Raw genomic sequence first — 21,180 nt, forward strand, 5'->3', positions numbered from 1 at the left:
GGGGCTGCAGAAGCCAGCTGTTATAATTTCACTTTCCTGGCCCTTGCCAGCTCTTGGTCAAAGGGTCCAAGGTTGGGTCAGCACACAGCATTCCTCTGTGCAGGAACTGGTCCCGGGGTGGTTTTATAAATCAGTTTGATGTTTCATAGGGGAGATAAGGAGAGCACTGCTGGGGTGGAAATGTCCTTCTTCTCAGGGGAGAGCCATGGAGGGTGCTGGTTTCTCTTCCCTGGGACGTGGTGGTGCACAGTGGTGGGGCCCAGAGCTGCTGCAGCCATTCCTGCTTCCAGCCAGAGGATGATGTCGCCGCCCGAGTGGGCAGAACCCAGAGGAAGCCAGGAAAGTAGCCAGAGCCCTTGGAGTGGGCAGATACTGAAGCCCACCCTTTCTCTTGACCGCCAGTCACATGATCCAATACATTTCCTTATTGTTCAAGCCAGTTTGTGTTGTGTCTTTGTAATTTGCAGCTGCTTTACAGAGGTGGAGGGGTGAGAGGGGAGAGTCCTCGGACGTGGGAGACAGTGGGTTGTACGTGTTTCAGACTGTCAGTTCTGAATGTCAGCGGGAGCGGGGCCACGTTTACAGGGCGGCCACCTGGGCTTGGCTTAATGCTCCGCTGCTATCATCCTGAGTTCCTAAAAATTGTTAAATGAGGGCTTGCATTTTCATTTTGCACAGGCCCTCAGATTATGTAGCTGGTCCCAGGCAGGTTATACAGTGTATGCAAAAGGACTTGTAAACTGTAAAGCACTGTGCAAAGCGTTGATTGCTGTTTAAAACAACCCACCTGACCCCGGGAACCTGCACAGACAGGTGAGCTCAGACCCTCTGGGCTCCTATAGTAATAGGGAGAGACAGGTGGAGAATCCTCTATCTCCGGGCATTTGGGGAAATATGTGGCCAAAGTTATACTGTTTGTTGAACTGTTAAACAAACAAGAAAAACAAACACGCACATACAGGGACTACTTTTTTTTTTAATTTTTATTTTAGATTGGAGTATAGTTGATTTACAATGTTGTGTTAGTTTCAGGTGTACGGCAAAGTGATTCAGTTATACATTTACATATGTGTATTCCTTTTCAGATTCTTTTCCCACATAGGTTATTATAGAATATTGAGTATAGAGTTCCCTGTGTCATACAGCAGGTCCTTGTTAATTATCTATTTTGTATATAGTAGTGTGTATATGTTAATTCCAAACCCTTAAATTATCCTTCTCCACATGGACTACTTTGTCTGAATTAAATCTACTACCTTGTTTGTGGTTTTCCTCTGCTCTTCAGGGACTTATCTTCAACCCATGGACCAAAGCGTCCTACCTTGACCCCGCATGTGCGTGTACGTGTGCGTGTGCGTGTGTGTGTGTGTGTGTGTCTCGGGTGGAAAGAACGACTGTCTGGTTTGGCCCATCCTTTCCTCCTGCTAATGTTGTTACTGTTACTTTGGAGATAATTAATGTGTCCCATTTTGGTGCAAAAATATACCTTGTCCCAGGTCACATGACGAATGTAACCATAAAAAGTTTAAAATGCTATTACTTAAAATTTATTTTCTCGTAAAAAATGGTTCCTGAAATGATCATAATTTGAATAACTTACTCTATAGTTATAATGCATTACTCCCTGGCCCGGGGCCAGGTCCGGTAGCCTCGCAGCCTCGCGAGATCTCCGTCAGCGTGAGGACTCCGCAGCCCTGCAGCCGCCGTCTGTGTTAGCAAGTCCTTTTTGGGAAGCTCAGTTCCGTGTCTATTCCGTTTTACATCAACCTGAAACTCCAGCTGCAAATCATCCATTTCATGTTCTTGCCTCCCTGCTCCTAAAACAGCATTTCTTTGTGAAGTTTTTGTGGAGCTATAGAGGTTTTTAAAAAGTGGATTTATTTCTTAGCTAAAGGAAAGTGCCTGATGTGGCTGGAATCCTCCGTCTAATGTCCCCTTTGTGCTTCATTGGTGATTTCTTTTCTTTTTTTTCTTTTTTTTTGGGGGGCCATGTGGCTTACGGGATCTTAGTTCCCCGACCAGGGATTGAACCCGGGTCCCCTGCAGTGGACGTGTAGAGTCCTAACCACTGGACCACCAGGGAAGTCCCACTGCCTGGGAATTCCCTCATTGGTGATTGTAAATCTTCTCTTTGGGGACCCTTCTCCCCCAAGCATGTCTGACATCAGAGTTTTCCAGAGTGCTTGGCAGAGGAAGTCTTGGTCACCATTCACCAATGAGCGTGGGTCCCAGGAAGCTTCAGTGTGCCTGGTGCAGGGCGAGGGTGGGGGTCGCCACCTGGCGTGGCTGCAGCTCTGCTAATGACAGCGGAAAGTGTGGGGGTTGCTGCTGTGCACCTGCTAACCTGGGTGGCTTACCAGGTGCCAGGCACTGTGCTGGGGGCTGCACCTATACATTGTCTCATGAACCTTTACAACCGCCCTGTGGGAAAGTGTATTTGTTTCCTAAGACTGCTGTAGCAGATTACCACGTATTTAGTGGCCCCCAAACACAGATTTATTATCTTACAATTCCAGAGGAAATGGATCATCTGGGGTGAAAACCAAGGTGTGGGAAGACTTGTGTTCCTTCCATTCCTTCCAAGGCTCCAGGGCAGAATCCATTTCTTTGCCTTTTCCAGCTTCTAGAGGTCCCCACTTTCCTTGATCAGTGGTCCCTTCCTCCATTTCCCAAGCCAGGAGCAAAGCATCTTCAAGTCTCTCTCCCTGACCTCTGCTTCATCCTCACATCTCCTTGTCTGGTCCTGGTTCTCCTGTCTCCCTCTTATAAAGACTCTTGCGATTACATGGGGCATACACTGGGCCCACAAACCAGGATAATCTCCTTAATTCAGCTCTTAATCACACCTGCAAAGACCCGTGCCACATATGGACATATAGTCTCAGGTTCTGGGGATAATGATATGTACTTCTTTGGGGCCATTAGTCTGTCTACCATAGAAAGTACCATTATTATTTTTTTTTTAAATAAACTTTATTTGCTGCATTGGGTCTTCGTTGCTGCACACAAGCTTTCTCTAGTTGCAGCGAGTGGGGGCTACTCTTCATTGTGGTGCACGGGCTCCTCATTGTGATGTCTTCTCTTGTTGCAGAGCACGGGCTCTAGGTGCATGGGCTTCAGTAGTTGCGGCACACAGGCTCAATAGTCGTGGCTCACGGGCACTAGAGCACAGGTTCAGTAGTTGTGGAGCACAGGCTTAGTTGCTCTGTGGCATGTGGAATCTTCCCGGACCAGGGCTTAAACCTGTGTCCCCTGCATTGGCAGGTGGATTCTTAACCACTGCCCCACCTAGGAAGTCCTGAAAGTACCGTTACTAGTGCCGCTTTACAAATGAGGAAACTGAGGCTCAGAACAACTTACCCAAGGTCATGCAGCTGGTGTGGAACATTTGGACTTGAGCCCCATTTGTTAATGGTTGGTGTGTCAGACTCCCTGGCTTACCCATTTGGGTCAGTGTGTACCCGTTCTGCAATGACTCACTTTCCCCTAGTGGTGAGTGGGTACCTGTACCCCCTAAACTCACAGGGGGTTCTGGGCAGTGCCTACGCTGAGTAAAATTCTCCCACATGGTGGATTCAAAATTATGGGCTGTTGGCTTCAATGCTGAGCTGCGTGGCAAGGCCAGGATTCAGAAAATGTTCTCCACCCTCCAATCAAGGAGCTTACCACATCTGAGCTGCCATTAGCCTCCGCCTCCCCTCCCCCCCCCCCCCCCCCGCCCCATCCCCATCCCTATTTGCTCTGTGTGCCTGGTGGGGTTTTGTTTCCTTCCTGGACCACAGACAGCAGCATCAGCCTACCTGGGCACTTGTTAGAAATGCAGACTCTCTGGCCCCACCCAGACCTGCTGAATCTGAAACCACATCTGAACCAGCTGCCTGTGATTCACCTGCATGTTAAAGTTTGAGAAGCAGGGTCTGGAGGACCACACTCCATCTGGGCTGTTCTTCTCTCCCACCCCCTCTGCAGGTGTCTGGGGCTCTGACTCCAGCAGCTTGGGAGGAGGCATCAGGGAAGTGTCTATGTTGCTCTTTCTGTCTTGGCTTCTATGAGTTGGCAGCAGAAGAGTCACTGCCTGGCAGGACTTGGTGAGCCCTGCAGCTGGGGGGGGGGCGACAAGTCCATAGCTGGTGCCTCTGGGGGCCCCGCCAGTTCCTCCTGCTGCCGCCTCTCCCCTGGGCAGCGGCTGGACAGCTGGCCAGGGCAGCGCTGGGCACCTGGTCCCTCCTCTGTGTACCAGCCTGAGTGAGAGGCAAGGGGTGGGGGTGAAATGACTTTGACCTTGGTGCTTGGTCCGATTCCTCTCACTCTGAAAGTGCTTCAACATGTTGGCCTGTACGTTCTGAGCGCTGCAGAGTTCTGGCAAAGTGGCCGATAAGTATTTTTAGTTCCTTCCTTCTTAATGTTTGCCAGAAAACCATAGTCATTACTCACGAGCAGGGCAAGCTTCCTCCCCCCCAGTCTCCAGGAGAGTTGGGTTTGCCCTCAGATGCCCACTGAGGGCCCTCTGCCCCGGGCTTCCCAGCCGTCTCTGAAATCAGCGTAACGCTTACACTTAAAACAAAGCACAACGTGGTATTTTTAAACAGAATAAGCCCTAAGCTTTAAAAAATTAATTTATCTTAAAAATTGTAGTAAAAAATATATAACATAAAATTGACCATTTGATTAAGTGAACAGTTCAAAGGTGTTAAGAATATTCACATTGTTGTGTAACCATCACTGCCATCCATCTTCAGAACGTCTCCATCTTCCCAAGCTCGATTCTGTTCCATTAAATACTAACTCCCTGTCTCCCATCCCCCCAGCCCTTGGTAACCACCATCCTACTTACCATCTCTGCGAATTTGACTCCTCTAGGGACCTCATATGAATGGAATCCTGCAATATACATCCTTTCGTGACTGGCATGTTTCACTGGACATAACGTTGTCAAGGTTCATCCATGTCATAGCATCCTAAGCTTAAAAAAAATCACTCACTTAATTGATAAAAGTAAGGCTCAATTGAAGCACAACTACACTTTTTGTCTTAGGCAAGTAGTTTTTCTTTTTCTTTTTTTGCTGCACCTCGAGGCACATGGGATCTTAGCTCCCTGACCAGGGATCAAACCCTTGCCCCCTGCAGTGGAAGCGGGAGTCTCAACCACGGGACCACCAGGGAAGTCCCTAGCCAAGTAGTTTCTGATTAGTCCTAGCCCATGTCTGCTGAGGTAGGGCAGCATCTGCTTTCAAAAAAAGGTGGCAAAGTAGGAACATGCCAGATGCAGACCACCCCTCATCTGCCTCATAAGAACCATCTGGGTAAAGCCGTCAGCCTGGGAGAGTGAAGTCTGCAGGATTAGGGCTTACACATCTTCCCACAAATGCCAGGATGCCAATTACCTCTGCCAAGGGGAAAGTGCCTGCATCCTCAGCATCTTCAGTTCTGGTTCCCAGTGTGGATCTTACTTTTAATGGCAATACCTTCCGGACCACAAGGGACGAGGCTCCCTCCGAAAAATATCACCGTTGGTAGAAGGATAATGGCCCTGAGGATCTACTTCAGTAAACACAGGGTTCTTTTGTGATGCTCTTGCCAAATGAAGCGCGCACTTTGGGATTAATTAAACTCCTTTCTAGCTGCCTGCCAGTGTAACCTTTCCTTTATGCTTCTTAGGGGGGCACACGATGTAAAAAGTCAAATCTATTATGTTCATGACTGGGAGGGAAAGATCTGGGACAAAATTACCCTACACACCGTTGTCTTTTTTTTGTTTTTTAAAAAATTTTTGAGCATTGAATCAAATGTAGGGTTTCCTGAGCTGTTAGCTAAACAACGGATTCAACCCAGAAGAAGAGTGATTTGGAATTAAAGACATAAAGACCACTGAGGACAGAGTGAACCCCCAATTTCTTGGCAAACTTTTGGGGGGGACATTAGAGACATATTTGAAAGTCGAATGCTGACTTTTTAAGCCACAGCCCCTGTTCTTGTTCCAATCTTGCTGTGATTTTGAGTGCATGACATTTAATTAATTTTACAGTTAATTCTTTTCAGAGTTCCTTTTCTGACAGTGTCACACTATGATCTCTCAGCTGGTTGGGAAAAATCTGTACCAGTCATTACCCTCGCTGGAGCCCAGACAGGGTCATCTGGCCGCAGCAGGAGGCGCGAGAAGCAGCAGCAGGCGTGGAGCCGAGATTTCAGCGAGAGGACGGTTTCCTGGAAGAAGTTTGGTCCAGAAGCTCCATCTCGGCGTCCCATGAGTACCCTTCAAAACTTCCCTTCCCCTGGCCTCAATCTTCAGGAGCTTTTTAAAAATGCTTGCATTTTCAAGAATTTTAAGAAACTTTGTATCAAAGTAACACACACACACACACCCCCCCCACAGTAACAAATAAAGAAGTAGAAAAAGAGATAATGTTGAAGAGCATCATTCTTACCCTATCCCCCTCCCCAAAGCGACTTTAGTTGCTTAAATTCTTATGGAGATTTTTCTGCTGTTCTATGACTCTACCTCTATTTGATTTTTTTCAATTTTGGGCACTGTCTTTTGACTTCCAAGTAGAAAGATAAAGATTTTATTCACCTACCCCATTCTTTCCTCCTTGTCTTCTCTTTTATGTTTATAACTGCTTTATTGAGCCAGAATTCACATACCATAAAATTCACCCTGTTAAAGTGTACAATTTCGTGGTTTTTAGTAGATTCACAAAGTTATGCAACCATCTCTAAACCCAGAGTGCATGATTCTCTAAATCCAGAGAATTTTCGTTCTGCACAAGAAAGCCCCACACCCACTAGCAGTGGGTCCTCAGCTACCCTCCTCCCAAGCTTTAGCAAGTACTAATTTCTTCACATCCTCACCAGCACTTATCTGTCTTTCTTCTTTCAGTCATTGTAGTGGATGTGAAGTAGTTTCTGATTGTGGTTTTGATTTGCATTTCCCTAATGACTAACGATTTTGAGCATCTTTTCGTGAGCTGGTTGGTCATTTATAGATCTTCTTTGGAGAAATGTCTATTCAAGTCCTTTGTCTTTTTAGATTGAGTTTCTTGTTTATTGTTGAGGTGTGAGAATTCTTTACATATTCTGGATGCCAGATCCTTATCAGATACATGATTTGCAAATACTGTCTCGCATTCCGTGTGTTGTCTTTTCGCTTTCTTGATGGTGTCCTTTGAATCACAAAAGTTTAAAATTTTGATGAAATCTAATTTTTATTTTGTCGCTTATACTTTTGGTATTATATCTAAGAAAACATTGCCTAATCCAAGGTCACAAAGGTTTTTTCTAAGACTTGTATAGTCTTAGCTCTTACATTTAAGTCTCTGATAGGGACTACGTTGAATCTGTGGACCAATTTGGGAAGTTGCCATCTTAATAATATTCTCTTCCAGTCCATGAATGTGGAGTTCTTTTATTTGTCTTCTTTAATTTTTTTTCAATAAGTTTTTCTTTGTTTGTTTTCAGCTTTTGGTGTTGTAAATGGAATTGCTTTCTTAATTTCATTTTCAGATTGTTCACTGCTAGCATGTAGAAATACAATTGATTTTTGTATATTGATTTTGTGTCCTGAAGCCTTGCTGAACTTGCTTATTAGTTCTAATAGTTTGTGTGTGTGTACGTGTGTGTGTGTATTTCTTGGGATTTCCTATATATAAGATCACGTCATTTGGGATTAGATAGCTTTACTTCCTCTTTTCCAATATAGATGCCTTTTTTTCTTGCCTAATTGGGTAGAACTTGCTCTGGGTAGAAAACTTCTAGTACAATGTTGTATAGAGTGGCTATTCCTGTCCCAACCTTAGGGGGAAAATATTCTGTCTTTCATCATTAAGTAAGATGTTAAATGTGGGCTTTCCATAGATGGCCTTTATCAGGTGGAAGAAGTTCCCTTCTATTCCTACGAGGGTGAGTCAAAAATTATTGGCACTCTGGCTGTAGAATTTATTTTAATTAGCTTTTAGAAAAGACAAATACATCATTTTTTGACAGAATCTCTTTGCTTTTCAATACACTTTGTCCATCTGTCAACAAGCTTCGTATTCCCTCATTAGAATATGTTTTAGGCTGAGCTGTGAGCCATGAATGCATCGCTGTCTTCACTTCTTCATCAGAAGCGAGTCTTCGTCCTCACAGGGCTGCTTTCAGGGGACCAAACAGGTGAAAGTCTGACAGAGCAAGATCAGGACTATAGGGAGGATGCTTTAACACCTCAAAACAAAGTTTTTGCAGAGTGTTGACAGCGTGGACAGGAGTGTGCAGACGTGCATTGTCATGCAAGATCACAGTGCCCTTGGATAGCAGTCCTCTGCGTTTAATCCGAAATTTAGGCTTCAGCACAAACTTTTCAAAACCTAAGTCTGCCATGGATTATTTCATAGGCAAAGCCATGGCTGACTTGCAAATGATTTGCCGCATAACCCTCTGTCACTCGTCTATTCAACAGAGTCATTTCACATGTATGCTCAATGTTGTCATCAGCTGTGGACATGGACGGGTGTCCGGCTCTTCTTGATGGCTAACACTTGTGCGACCTTCCTTGAACTTCTCTATCCATTCATACACACTTCTTAGCGACAAAACACTTTCTCCATACTGTGCGCAAAGTCTTCGATAAATAATGGCATCAGGTATACCCTCAGACCACAAAAAACTAATCACTGCACACTGCTCTTCTTTCGTGCAAATCACAAGCGGGGCATCCATTTTTGCTCGCACTGCAGTTACAAATGAACTGATGTAACATGCTCACACTTGCACAGCAGTGACTGGGGAGACAGTAGCCTTGAATGGAAAGTGCTGATAAGACAGCGCGGCCAACAGAAGTTTTAATGTAACCGGATTGTGGATAATTTTTGACTTACCCTCATGGTTTGTTAAGTGCTATTAATGTGAAAGTGTTGGGTTTTGTCAAATACTTTTTTGTGTCTATGAGATGATAGTGTAGCTTTGGTCCTTTATTCTATTAATATAGTGTATTACATTGATCGATTTTCATATGTTAAGCCAATGTTGCATTCCTGGAATAAACCCCACTTGGTCATCTAATACGTTTTATATGTTGCTGGATTTGATTTGCTAGTATTTTGTTGAGGGTTTTTGCATCTACTCCATTCAAAAATGATATTGGTATGTGATTTTTTTTTTTGGTGATGTCTTTATTCAGTTTTGGTACCAGAGAACACGGGGCTCACAGAATGAGTCAGGAAATGTTCTCATCTACTTTATTTTTTCTGAAGATTTTGTGAGGGATTGGTATGAATTCTTCTTTATATGTTTGGCAGGATTCACCAGTGAAGCCATCTAAGCCTGGGCTTGTGTGTGTGTGTGTGGGGGGTGGGGTAGGGGGAGGTGCGGGTGGGCAAGTTTTTTGATTACTAATTCAATCTCTTCACTTATTATAAGTCTATTGATATTTCCTATTTCTTCTTGAGTCCTTTGTTGAGTTTTCCTTTTTTCTTAATGCTTGTTATTTGTCAATACATTATTATTTAAAATTCTTCTATCAGTCATTTTTTCTAACCTTAAATAATGGGCTTATCTCTTGATTTTTTTGTACATCGGCTCTCTACAATTTCATTTCAACCTCTATTTTGTCAGATAAGGATATTTACATCCCACTCTTTCCTCCCCCTTTCCTTTCTTTAAAAAAAATTTATTTCTTTATTTCTTTATTCATTACTTTTGGCTGTGTTGGGTGTTTTTGCTGCGCACGGGCTTTCTCTAGTTGTGGAGAGCGGGGGCTACTCTTCGCTGTGGTGCGCTGGTTTCTCGTGGTGGCTTCTCTTGTTGCATGGGTTCTAAGCACACGGGCTTCAGTAGTTGCAGTACATGGGCTCAGTAGTTGTGGCTCGAGGGCTTCGTTGCTCCGCGGCACATGGGATCCTCCTGGCCTGGGGATGGAACTCATGTTCCCTGCGTTGGCAGGCAGATTCTTAACCACTGTGCCACCAGGGAAGCACCCCCTTTTTCTTTTTATAACATATTTTAGCCACAGTTTTTTTGCATTCTGTCCTGAAGACACAACCAAGTCTTGGGTGCTATGTCTGCAGCTTGAATGAAAAGCTAAAAACCAATGAATGGCTTTACATTCCATGGACATCCTCAGCAGGGCTGACGCCTGTCCCAGGAGTGAACTCTGTGCCATTTTTCCAAATACAAAAAAAAATTCTCATATTCCATTAATTTCTTAAAGTGTTGACATATTTTGCTTGCTTCATTTTTAGACCTTTGTTTCTTATATACTTTTTATTGTTTTTCCTGGAAGGTCTAATCACCTTTCTTTGTCTTTCTTTTTTTTCTTTCTTTTTCTTTTTTGGCATGACTTGCCTTAATCCGATTCTCAATTCTTTTTCAAGCTTGCAATTATGCCATCTATTCTCACCAGAGACCATCCTCCTGGAGCTCTCTGCTTTCCTGCTCCAAACCAGAAAGTTGTTTGCTCCATTTCCAGCTGCTTTTTTTTCTGCTTTGTTTTTTATTGAGATATAATTGATATACAACATTGTGTAATTTTAAGGTATACAATGTATTGATTTGATACAATTGTGTATATATACTATATATATATATAATTTCCAAAACATTTATTACAGAAAAGAAAATCTGTAATCTTTAAGCAATAACTCCCCATTCCCCCAGCCCCTGGAATCCACCATTCTGCATTCTATGAATTTGATAACTCCAGGTACCTAGTATAGGTGGAATCCCACAGTATTTGTCTTTTTGTGACTGGCTTATTTCACTTAGCGAAAGGGCATCAGGGCTCATCCATATGGTACCATAGGTCAGAGTTTCCTTCCTTCTACAGCTGAATAGTGCTCCATTGCATGTACACACCACATTTTGTTTGCCTGTTCACCTGCTGATGGATGCTTGGATTGCTTTCACTTTTGGCTGCCGTGAACACTGGTTTGCAAATATTTGTTTCAGTCCCTGCTTTTTTTTTTTTTTTTAAAGATTTGTTATGTATTTATATTTATTTATCCATTTTTGGCTGCATTTGGTCTTTGTTGCTGCACGAGGGCTTTCTCTACTTGTGGCGAGTGGGGGCTACTCTTCCTCATGGTGCACAGCCTTCTCAGTTCCGTGGCTTCTCTTGTTGCGGAGCACGGGCTCTAGGCTCAAGAGCTTCAGTAGTTGTGGTGGGCAGGATCAGTAGTTGTGGCACACGGGCTTAGTTGCTCCGTGGCATGTGGGATCTTCCCAGACCAGGGCTCAAACCTGTGTCCCCTGCATTGGCAGGTGGATTCTTAACCACTGTGCCACCAGGGGAGTCCCTCAGTCCCTGCTTTAAATTCCTGTGAGTATATGGCCAGGACGTTTCTCCCTCTCCATCACTAACCGCTCCATCCTCACTCTCTTCTTGGTTGGGTCATTTCAGCAAGTCTGAGCACTGGCTCGTCCCCCCTCCCTAGTTAGTCTGTTTCTGAATCATTTCTTCTTCTCTCTCTCCTTTCTGTCATCATAAAACTTTGCTTTACCTCAGGTAAAGTCTAGATCTTTCTGGAATATAACATCAGCAGTATTAGAACCAGGCAATGAGCTCATGTTGGAAATTTGCCTCAGAATGCCCAGGAGAAAGAGGTGTAACACAAAATCAAGGAATTGATTTCATCGTTAATTTCTTGTGACTTTCCCCTGGTTTTGACTAATTATCCATCCTGCAAGCTAGATTAATTTTTGAATTTAATATCATTGTATAGCGTTCAATCAGAAAAAGGGGTAATCAAAGTTAACATTGTTATGCAATTAAGTCATGGGTTTCCTTTCCTCCTAAAATGGAACTATTAAGAATTTACTTCTTTAACGCTAAAATCAGTCCAGATATTGATGTCTATCAGCAAGTTTTTGCGGGAGATAATTTAATGCATAATCCCCCCTGAGTACTTAGTAAACATAAGACCATTTGTTTTAATGGACAGAATTAGGTTCTTCACTGGAAATTTTTTGGCTAAATTCAACACATTTTTTAAAAGGGACAAACCAACTGGATGTACAAATCTTTGTAAGAAAGGGGAAAAATCATTTTATTATGAGCAGTAAATCAAGAAATCAAGCTTTTACACCTACAAGATTTAGGGGCAGGCTGAGTGGTTGCTCAGATTCTGACGGATCTCGTGGTATCCCACTTTACATTATGGAGTGAATGGCAGGGATTCAAATTTTTAAATTTGCATGAAAAATTCAGGCCAGAAATACATTAGGGTAAATTGAAGGATGTCAAAATCATATAAAAATTAAGATGTTTGGCATCACATGTAACTTTTAAGATTTTTTAAGACGTATCTTTGCCTTCATCAACACAAACCTTTGGGCAAACATTAGATCAGATGTGCAAGTAACTCCAAGAAAAATTGCCAGCTCATAAAATGTGTTACCTGTGTGCTGTTCCCTCATGCAGTGAATAAAGAAGAAAACCTTGTCTTTGACCACCTTCCTGGCCGAAATAATTAATAGTTTAGGCAAGTGGGCTAGTCGCTATTTGTGAAGATGAGCTCAACAGATACCATCCCAAAGACAATGCATATCACTTAGAACTTGAAATTGGCATATCATAGGTTCCCCCTTTTAATTTATAGTGCAATAAAAGCGGTCATAAATGTAGGCGCACTCCACCCTTGCAAAGAGTTACCGTTTTTATGATTTTGACAAGTTCACACTCCTGGTTTTACCCTCATACTGTCCTGGTCTCAAGTATTTAATATTTAACAATCTGTATTCTATAAATAATAGATGTGCCTGTCTTCACAACTGAAGATCAGCAGCAGATTTTATTGTTGACAAGAGTGATAATGTTCTCTCACCTTCTTAACTTTTTATGTTACTGTTAATTTTCCCTTTGTGGCTGAGAGTGGAGGGAGGGGTTTGGGTCGTTCTGGAGAGAAATGGGCTGTAATAGCCCAATTGGAACCAAGCACTAGGAGAAGCTTGGATAACTCCAGACCGTTTCAGCAGTTTGAAGTCACAGACTCATGCAAACGCTGAAGCTGGGAAGCACCCCAGCCTTCATCCACCGATTTCCTGTTACCGTGAGGCGACCCCAAAATCTTCATCCAGCAGATACAGGGCTCACGCCTAGTAAGTGCAAAGAGGAGCCTGTGGGAGGGTTGTTGGTGAAAGGATTTGAAGGGATTTGGACAAGGTCATACGGCTGGTATAGGCAGAGTGGATGGAAGTCACCTCAATTCAATAAATGGTTGGAAACCACTGAGAAACAGTCTTGGGGAAACCACTGAGAAACGGAGTGTTGGCTCCCCAAAAGATTAAATCATGTGATTTCCTCTGCTGAAACCCCTACAAATGGACTTCTACTACATTCACCTACACCTACACCTACATCTAATAAAACCCAAACTTCTTATCTGGGCCAAGAAGTCGCCTTGCGTTCCGGCTCTTTCGTTTCCCGTCTGGTGGTCACGTCAGCTCCTCAGATGGAGCTGATTCCATCCTCAGGGCCATCGTACAGGCTGCTCCCTGTGCCCGATATGCATTTCCCCCAGATAGTCCCACAGCTCCAGCTAAAACAGCCTCCCAGATGCCCAGTGAGGAAATTCCTATCCCATTTCTCTGCTTGGTTGACTTCAGAGCCAGAGGATGTCCAGATTAAACATGATTTCAGGGTGTTTCTGAGTGAGATTAGCATTAAGTCAGTGGACTCAGCAAAGCAGATGACCTTCTCCTATGTGGGTGGGCATTACCCAAGCCACGGAGGCCTGAATAGAACAAAAGGGGAAGGAAGGAGGATTCGTCCCTTTCTGCTTCCTGCCTGCCTGCTTCAGTTGGGACCTCTTATCTCACCTTCTCCAGCCCTCGGACTGGGATTTAAACCATTGGCTCCCTGGTTCTCAGCCTTTGGTCTCAGTCTGAGTTATATCACTAGGTTTCCTGGGTCTTCACCTTGCAGATGGTGGATGGTGGGACTTCTCAGTCCATAACCGTTTGAGCCAGTTCCCATAATAACTCTCTCCCACTCAATCTCTCTCTCTACCTGCCTGTCTATACCTACACCTATACCTGGACCTAGACCTGGACCTAGACCTGGACCTGGACCTGGACCTGGACCTGGACCTGGACCTGGACCTGGACTTAGGCCTATGCCTATGCCCATATCTACATCTACATCTGCATTTACACCTGGACCTACAGCTACAGCTACACCTACATCTACATCTATATCTACATCTAATCTCCTAGTCATTCTGTTTCTCTAGAGAACCCTCACTAACACAGTTACCCTTAGGTCTCCCTCTCTAGAGGGGAACTTGGATTTCCTTCTCTAAGCTTAATGACCAGCAAAATTCTGAGAGTTTCTGAAGGGTCAGTGAACTAGCAAAGGTGTCTGAATGAGTGGAGTTGAGTGTTCGGAATTTGTATAAGGCACTTCTCACAAATCTTGAGCGTGTCACTGGCTCTTGTTTGATCTGCCCTTTACCTAAAAGTTAGTGCGTGTGAAGCCTGCATTTCCTCTTTGCTTTCTGGATCCAGAATGAAGGTGGTCCTAGTTCTATTAGTTTAGCATGATGGGTTAAATAAGCTTTGTAAACACAAACAGGAAATAACATAGAAAAAAAAAAAAAACTAAGCAAAATATGGTTTTAAAGTCTCCACTGAAGTCTCCAGGACTTGCTTTCTTAATTCCTACAACCTCAAACAGGGAACTGTAGTTTAAAATGGAAATGAGTGGGCTGACAAACAGAGGGCTGCTGCCCATCTGCAAGTGATAAACAGCAAATAGCAATTGTTATCCCTTCCATTTGAGTGCTCTTTGCATTTTCAAGAAAACCTTTACAGGTATGCTCACATTCATAACAGCTCAATGGTGCTATGTCCCAGTAGGCATTACGCACATTTGCAGATGAGGGGGTCAAAGCTCACAGGAGCCATGTGACTTGCCCAACGCTGGCCGCCCGGTGACTCTGGCAGAGGCAGGCGGTAGGATCCAGGCCTGCCCACCCGTCCAGCAAAGTGGGGCTGGGAGCCACAGTGAAGGACGCTGAGGAGTTTCTGCTGATATCACGATACCTTGGCCAGATCGATAGGAGTTGGGATGCTGATGCCCTCGGAACACTCTCCGTTTCCTTTGCCGTCCTTTGTGATGGTTGGGAGAATTAGGCTTGAGAGTGGCTTCAGCCTGTGGTCATCCTCACGGCCCGGGGATGCCAGGGTTTTGTGAAAGGATCCTCTGCAGTGTTTCGTTGTGTCTTTGGGGAGGCCTGAGTGTGTCCTGGGAGGAGGTACTTGGGGTGGTGCACATGCAGGGTGGGCGCCTCTGGAAATGCTGTAACCTGGGATGCTCTCTTGCCTGGCCCCCATCCTGGCTCGGGCATGGGGTGCCCACAAAGCCTGCTGCTGGAGGGGGATGCTGGCGGGGGAGGGCTGTGTTGGTTGAGCAGCAGCATCTTAGGCTTTGGGTGGTGGCTTATCGACATGGCCCCTCCGTGTAGACAAAGCCTCTTTTTTTTTCTGGTATATAAATTTATTTATTTATTTATTTATTTTATTGGCCATGTTGGGTTTTTTTTTGCTGTGCGTGGGCTTTCTTTTAGTTGCGGTGAGTGGGGCTACTCTTCGTTGTGGTGTGCAGACTCCTCATTGCCGTGGCTTCTCTTGCTGTGGAGCACGGGCTCTAGGCGCATGGGCTTCAGTCGTTGCAGCACATGGGCTCAATAGTTGCGGCTCATGGGCTCTAAAGCGCAGGCTCAATAGTTGTGGCGCACCGGCTTAGTTGCTCCATGGCAATGTGGGATCTTCCCGGAGCAGGGATCGAACCCGTGTCCCCTGCACTGGCAGGCGGATTCTTAACCACTGCACCACCAGGGAAGCCTGCCTCTTTTCTATTTATGTTTGAGCCACCCTTCCCCCACCCTACATCCAGAAGCAGGCTCAGTTTATCCCCTGATGAAGGACAGCTCTGCCAGGTGTTCCCTTCCCCATCCCAGAGCCTGTCATTCTAACTCGAGACTATTTACACCCAGAGAAAGTGGCCTCTGAGGAAATTTGTGGAATATGAGGCAATTTTCTCCCTGCCCTTGACACAGAGCCCCTGTGTGTGGGGGGCAGGCAGCTTCTATTCCTGATCCAGGGTCTGCGGCTCTGGATGGTGGGAAACAGTCTGGTGACCTGTTTCATTGGACTGATAAGAAAATATGATGTGCCAAATCAATGCTGACTCAGCACCCACTGCTCATATGAAATTCCTGGCATAGCTGTTTTCCTGCACATCCCAAGAACGTATCAATGAATGCAAGACAGTCACATCAGATGGATGGCCCCAGACTTTGAAGTTGTAGGAAGGGATAGATAACTCCATGCGGTTCTGAGCCCACATTTGGGAAGCTTGGCAGTGTCTCCTTTAAGCCTACAGCTGGACTGCCATAAAGACTCAAACTTTTAGAACAAAAAAAGGAAAAGAACTGAGTTTTCATGCATTTCAAACTGTAAGGCAGGCTAGCTTAGACGGGTTTCCCCTATACCCTATTTAGAAAGAGTGAAACACAAAAAAGACGCCATGCCAAAAGAACAGTTGGTTTTATCTCAATCACACAAACATTGAAAAAGGGAGCCTCATGTTTGACTAGTGTTTAAAAAACAACAACACTTGGCATTTTACCACTGTTTTCCTCTGTAGAGAAACTTTGGTGCAAGAGGAAAAGGGTTTCAATGTTGCCATTCTTACCATGAGAAATTGTGGAAGTCATCTGGCTCTGTTACGCTTGCCGGAGCAACTGGACTTGTGTGTGTCATTGGTTGGGTGTCTGTGATAAAATGCTTGGATGTGATACTCCTGGCTTACATGGGTGCATCCTTTGTTTTTGTGGGGTTTTTTTGGCTGTTTTTAGTTTTAATTTTTTTGAAGTATAGTTGATTTACAATGTGTTAATTACTGCTGTGCAGCAAAGTAATTCAGTTACACATATATGTACATATATATATGTACATTCTTTTTTTTTTAATTTTTATTTATTTTATTGGCTGTGTTGGGTCTTTTTTGCTGTGCACGGGCTTTCTTTTAGTTGAGTGGGGGCTACTCTTTGTTGTTGTGTGTGGGCTCCTCATTGCTGTGGCTTCTCTTGTTGTGGACCACGGGCTCTGGGCACATGGGCTTCAGTAGTTGCAGCACATGGGCTCAATAGTTGTGGTGCACGGGCTTAGTTGCTCTGTGGCATGTGGGATCTTCCTGGAGCAGGGATCAAACCCGTGTCCCCTGCATTGACAGGCGGATTCTTAACCACTGCACCACCTAGGAAGCCCTGTACATTCTTTTCTTAAATATTCTTTTCCATTATGGTTTATCATAGGATATTCAATATGGTTCTCTGTGCTGTACAGTATGCGTGCATCTTAAATAAGCAGAGCCAATCTAAAAATTAAGAAATCTCCAGACAGGGCACCTAGAAGGTAAAGGCATAAATAAAAGTCCCAGCCCACCCCATCCTCCAACTTTCTAGTGTTTCCCCTCCTGAAGGTAAGGACTAGAGGGCGTGGGGGCTGATCATTGGGGCCGAGCTTCTCAAATTTCTGTTCGTGTCAAAATCATCTGGATGGTTTGTTAACACACAGGGTGCGGAGCTTCTCTTCTCCAGGAGTTTCTGATTCAGTAGGTGTGGAGTGGGACCCTGGGATCTGCCTTTCTTATAGTTTCCTGGAAAGTGCTGATGCAGCTAATCCAGGGACCCGCACTTTGAGAACCACTCATCCAGAGGCACATCCCACCAGAAAGGGGCGTGGACACTGCCACTTCCCACACATCCGACCCCTCAATATTCTGAAGGAGGACAGTATTGACAGAACTGTCCACATTTAACACAGAGAACCTGGAATCAACCCTTCACTCTCTCCTGGCACCTAAGTCACACTGATATTGACTCATTAAGAAATGATGAGGCTGTGCTGCGGCTGTATTCTAGTTCTCTAAGAAAAGGCACAAAATTATTCACATTTTATTCTTAACTCTTCTTGATGAGTAACACTTTATTCTTAAATGATTAGCATTGACAACAGGTTTATTCTTGGTCTACCAGTGACAGAATAAATGGAAAGTAAACTCTTGATTATGAAATTTGCGACTCCAGGTTCACATCTCCTGAGTGAAGCTGGAGGAAGGATGCTGGGAGGGACTTAGCTCACCTGGGGCGAGAATTGGTCCAGAGGACGATGCAGCTGTCCAGTGGTGAGTTTAATCCTCACTCACAAACACGATTCCCCTTCTTGGAATCATTGTTTTTTTTTTAATTAAAAAAAATTTTTATTTATTTATTTATTGGCTTCATTGGGTCTTCGTTGCTGCTCCCAGGCTTTCTGTAGTTGTGGCGAGCGGGGGCTACTCTTTATTGCAGTGCACGGGCTTCTCATTGTGGTGGCTTCTCTTGTTGTGGAGCACGGGCTCTAGGTGCTCGGCCTTCAGTAATTGCAGCATGTGGGCTCAGTATTTGTGGTCCCTAAGCTTAGTTGCTCTGTGACATGTGGAATCTTCCCAGACTAGGGATCAAACTCGTGTCCCCTGCATTAGCAGGCAGATTCTTAACCACTGCGCCACCAGGGAAGTCCCTTTTATAAATTTTTTAGTTGACGTATAGTTGACTTACAATGTCGTCTTAGTTTCAGGTGTACAGCAAAGTGATTCTATCTCTATCTCTGTATATTCTTTTTCAGATTCTTTTCCACTATGGGTTATTATGAGATATTGACTAGAGTTCCCTGTGCTATGCAGTAGGTCCTTGTTGTTGATCTATTTGATGTATAGCAGTATGTAGCTGTTAATCCCACACTCTTAATTTATCCCTCCCCTCTTTCCCCTTCGGTAACCATAAGATTGTGTGCCTGTTTCTGGCTTGTAAATAAGTTCATTTGTATCATTTTTTTAGATTCCATCATTCTTCCCTTTCTCTTGCACTCCGATTGCAGTCCGCCAGCAGATCCAGACTGCTCTGCCTTCAACATCCATCTAGACCCTGACTCCTTCTCTCCACCTCTACTGCTCTCACTGCGGAGCCACCCACCATCACCTCCTGCCATGATTGTGCAATAACTTTGTAACTGGTTTCCCTGCTTCTCCCTTTGCCACCCCCTCCTGGCCCCTAAGTGTCTCTTCTGCACACTGTGGCCAGCTTGATGGTTGCTATGTCAGATCAAGGCGCTCCTGTCCCCTCTGATGGCTTCCCACTGCACCCAGAATGAAAGCCCAGTTCTCACACTGCTAGCAAAGCCCCACCTCATCAGATGTGCTCTCTGGCTCCTTCAAACTCTGAGCACATCTCCCACTGTGTTCTGTGCTCACTCTGTTACTGTAGTTTAGCCTCCCTGCTCTTCCTCCAATCCACAGGGAACCACTCGCCCCAGGGCCTTTGCACTGGCTCCCTCCCCTGCCTGGGATGCTCTTCCCCCAGAGACACACAAGGATCTTTCTCATTGCTTTGATCTTTGCCCAAATATCACCTAAGGGCTGCCTGCCCTGACTGCCCTTTTAGAAACAGCAATGCCACCCTCACTCTTGCTCCCCTCATCCCCCTTTCCAGCCTTAATTTTTTTCCCCATAGTACTTACCACTATCTGATATATGTACTTAACTCTTGAACTTTACCGTCTATCTCCCATTACAAGGATGTTGAAATCTATAAGGGCAGTCTTGCTACAGGGGCTGCCACACAGTAGGTGCTAATGAATATTTGCTGAATGGACTCCAATGTCAAGTGTAAGAGTAGGTGGGCTAAGGAATGAGAGGAGGTGGGAAGGGAAGGTCTGCAAGGGCAGGGGTGGGGGATAGAAACATATTCAACTTTTTGGTCTCAGACAGCAAGCAGCTGCACAGAATCCGAGAAGCACATGCCCGAGATACTGTCCTCCTAGAGCTTCCACTCTCCCTATTTCCTCTTTTTCCTTCCCCTCCTCCAGGTGGGTAGCGGGCTCTGCATCTCATTGCCTCCAACAAGCCGTGGGACTGGCAGATTTCAGGGGTAGCTGCAAGACCCTGCTTTTGTTTCTGAAAACCTAAGCTTGCAAGAAAACTGAGGAATGTTCGCAACAGAGGTGAAAGGAAGCACAGAGTGGCTTGGAAAAAACAAAGGGTCCCCTGGTTTGGGGGGGCGCCTGGGGCACTTCCCCCAATGCCTTGGCATGAGGTGGGACCCAGGCATGACTAGGGGGGTGGAAGGGCCCAGGGATGGCTGAGAATGTGCTCCCACCCTCGGCTGCCCCGCCTTTCCCCTGCTTCCTGGGCCACCTGTCCAGACTTCCCTCCCTTCCTTCAAGTCACTTCCTTCAGTCGGTCCCTAACTCACTGTAGTTTGGCTTCTGCCCTTGTGCCTCCACAGAAACCAGCCTCAGCAAAATCTCCGGTAACTTCCGGGTTCGATTCACACCCATCATCTAACGATATATTTTTTTACTGAGATAAAAGATACATAACATGAAATGTACCATTACAAATTTTTCTTTTATTGAAGCATAGTTAATTTACAATGTTGTATTAGTTTCTGGTGTACAGCAAAGTGATTCAGTTACACACATATATATATTCTTTTTCAGATTCTTTTCCGTGATGATTTATTACAGGATATTGACTATAGTTCCCTGTGCTCTATAGTAGGACCTTGTCGTTTATCTATTTTATATATAGTAGTTTGCATCTGCCAATCCCAAACTCCTAATTTATCCCTCCCCCCCCCCCACTTTCCCCTTTGGTAACCATAAATTTGTTTTCTATGTCTGAGAGTCTGTTTCTGTTTTGTGAATAAGTTCATTTATATCATATTTTAGATTCCACATATAAGTGATATACGATATTTGTCTTTCTCTGTCTGACTTACTTCACTTAGTATGATCATCTCTAGGTCCATCCATGTTGCTGCAAATGGCATTGTTTCATTCTATTTTATTCCTGAATAGTATTCCTTTGTATATATAGCTGCACCACATCTTCTTTATCCATTCATCTGTTGATGGACATTTAGGTTCCTTCCTGTTGGTGGGACTGTAAACTGGTGCAGCCACTGTAGAAACCAGTATGGAGGTTCCTTTAAAAAGGAAAAATAGGGTTACCATGTGATCCAGCAATCCCACTCCTGGACATATATCCAGAGAAAACTCTAATTCGAAAAGATACATGTGCTCCAGTGTTCATAGCAGCAGTATTTACGATTTACCGTTTTTAAGTGTACAGCTCAGTGGTATTAAGTACATTCGCAGTGCTGT

Source organism: Hippopotamus amphibius, chromosome 1 (assembly GCF_030028045.1).
Source record: "Hippopotamus amphibius kiboko isolate mHipAmp2 chromosome 1, mHipAmp2.hap2, whole genome shotgun sequence".
In the NCBI taxonomy this organism is placed as follows: Eukaryota; Metazoa; Chordata; class Mammalia; order Artiodactyla; family Hippopotamidae; genus Hippopotamus; species Hippopotamus amphibius.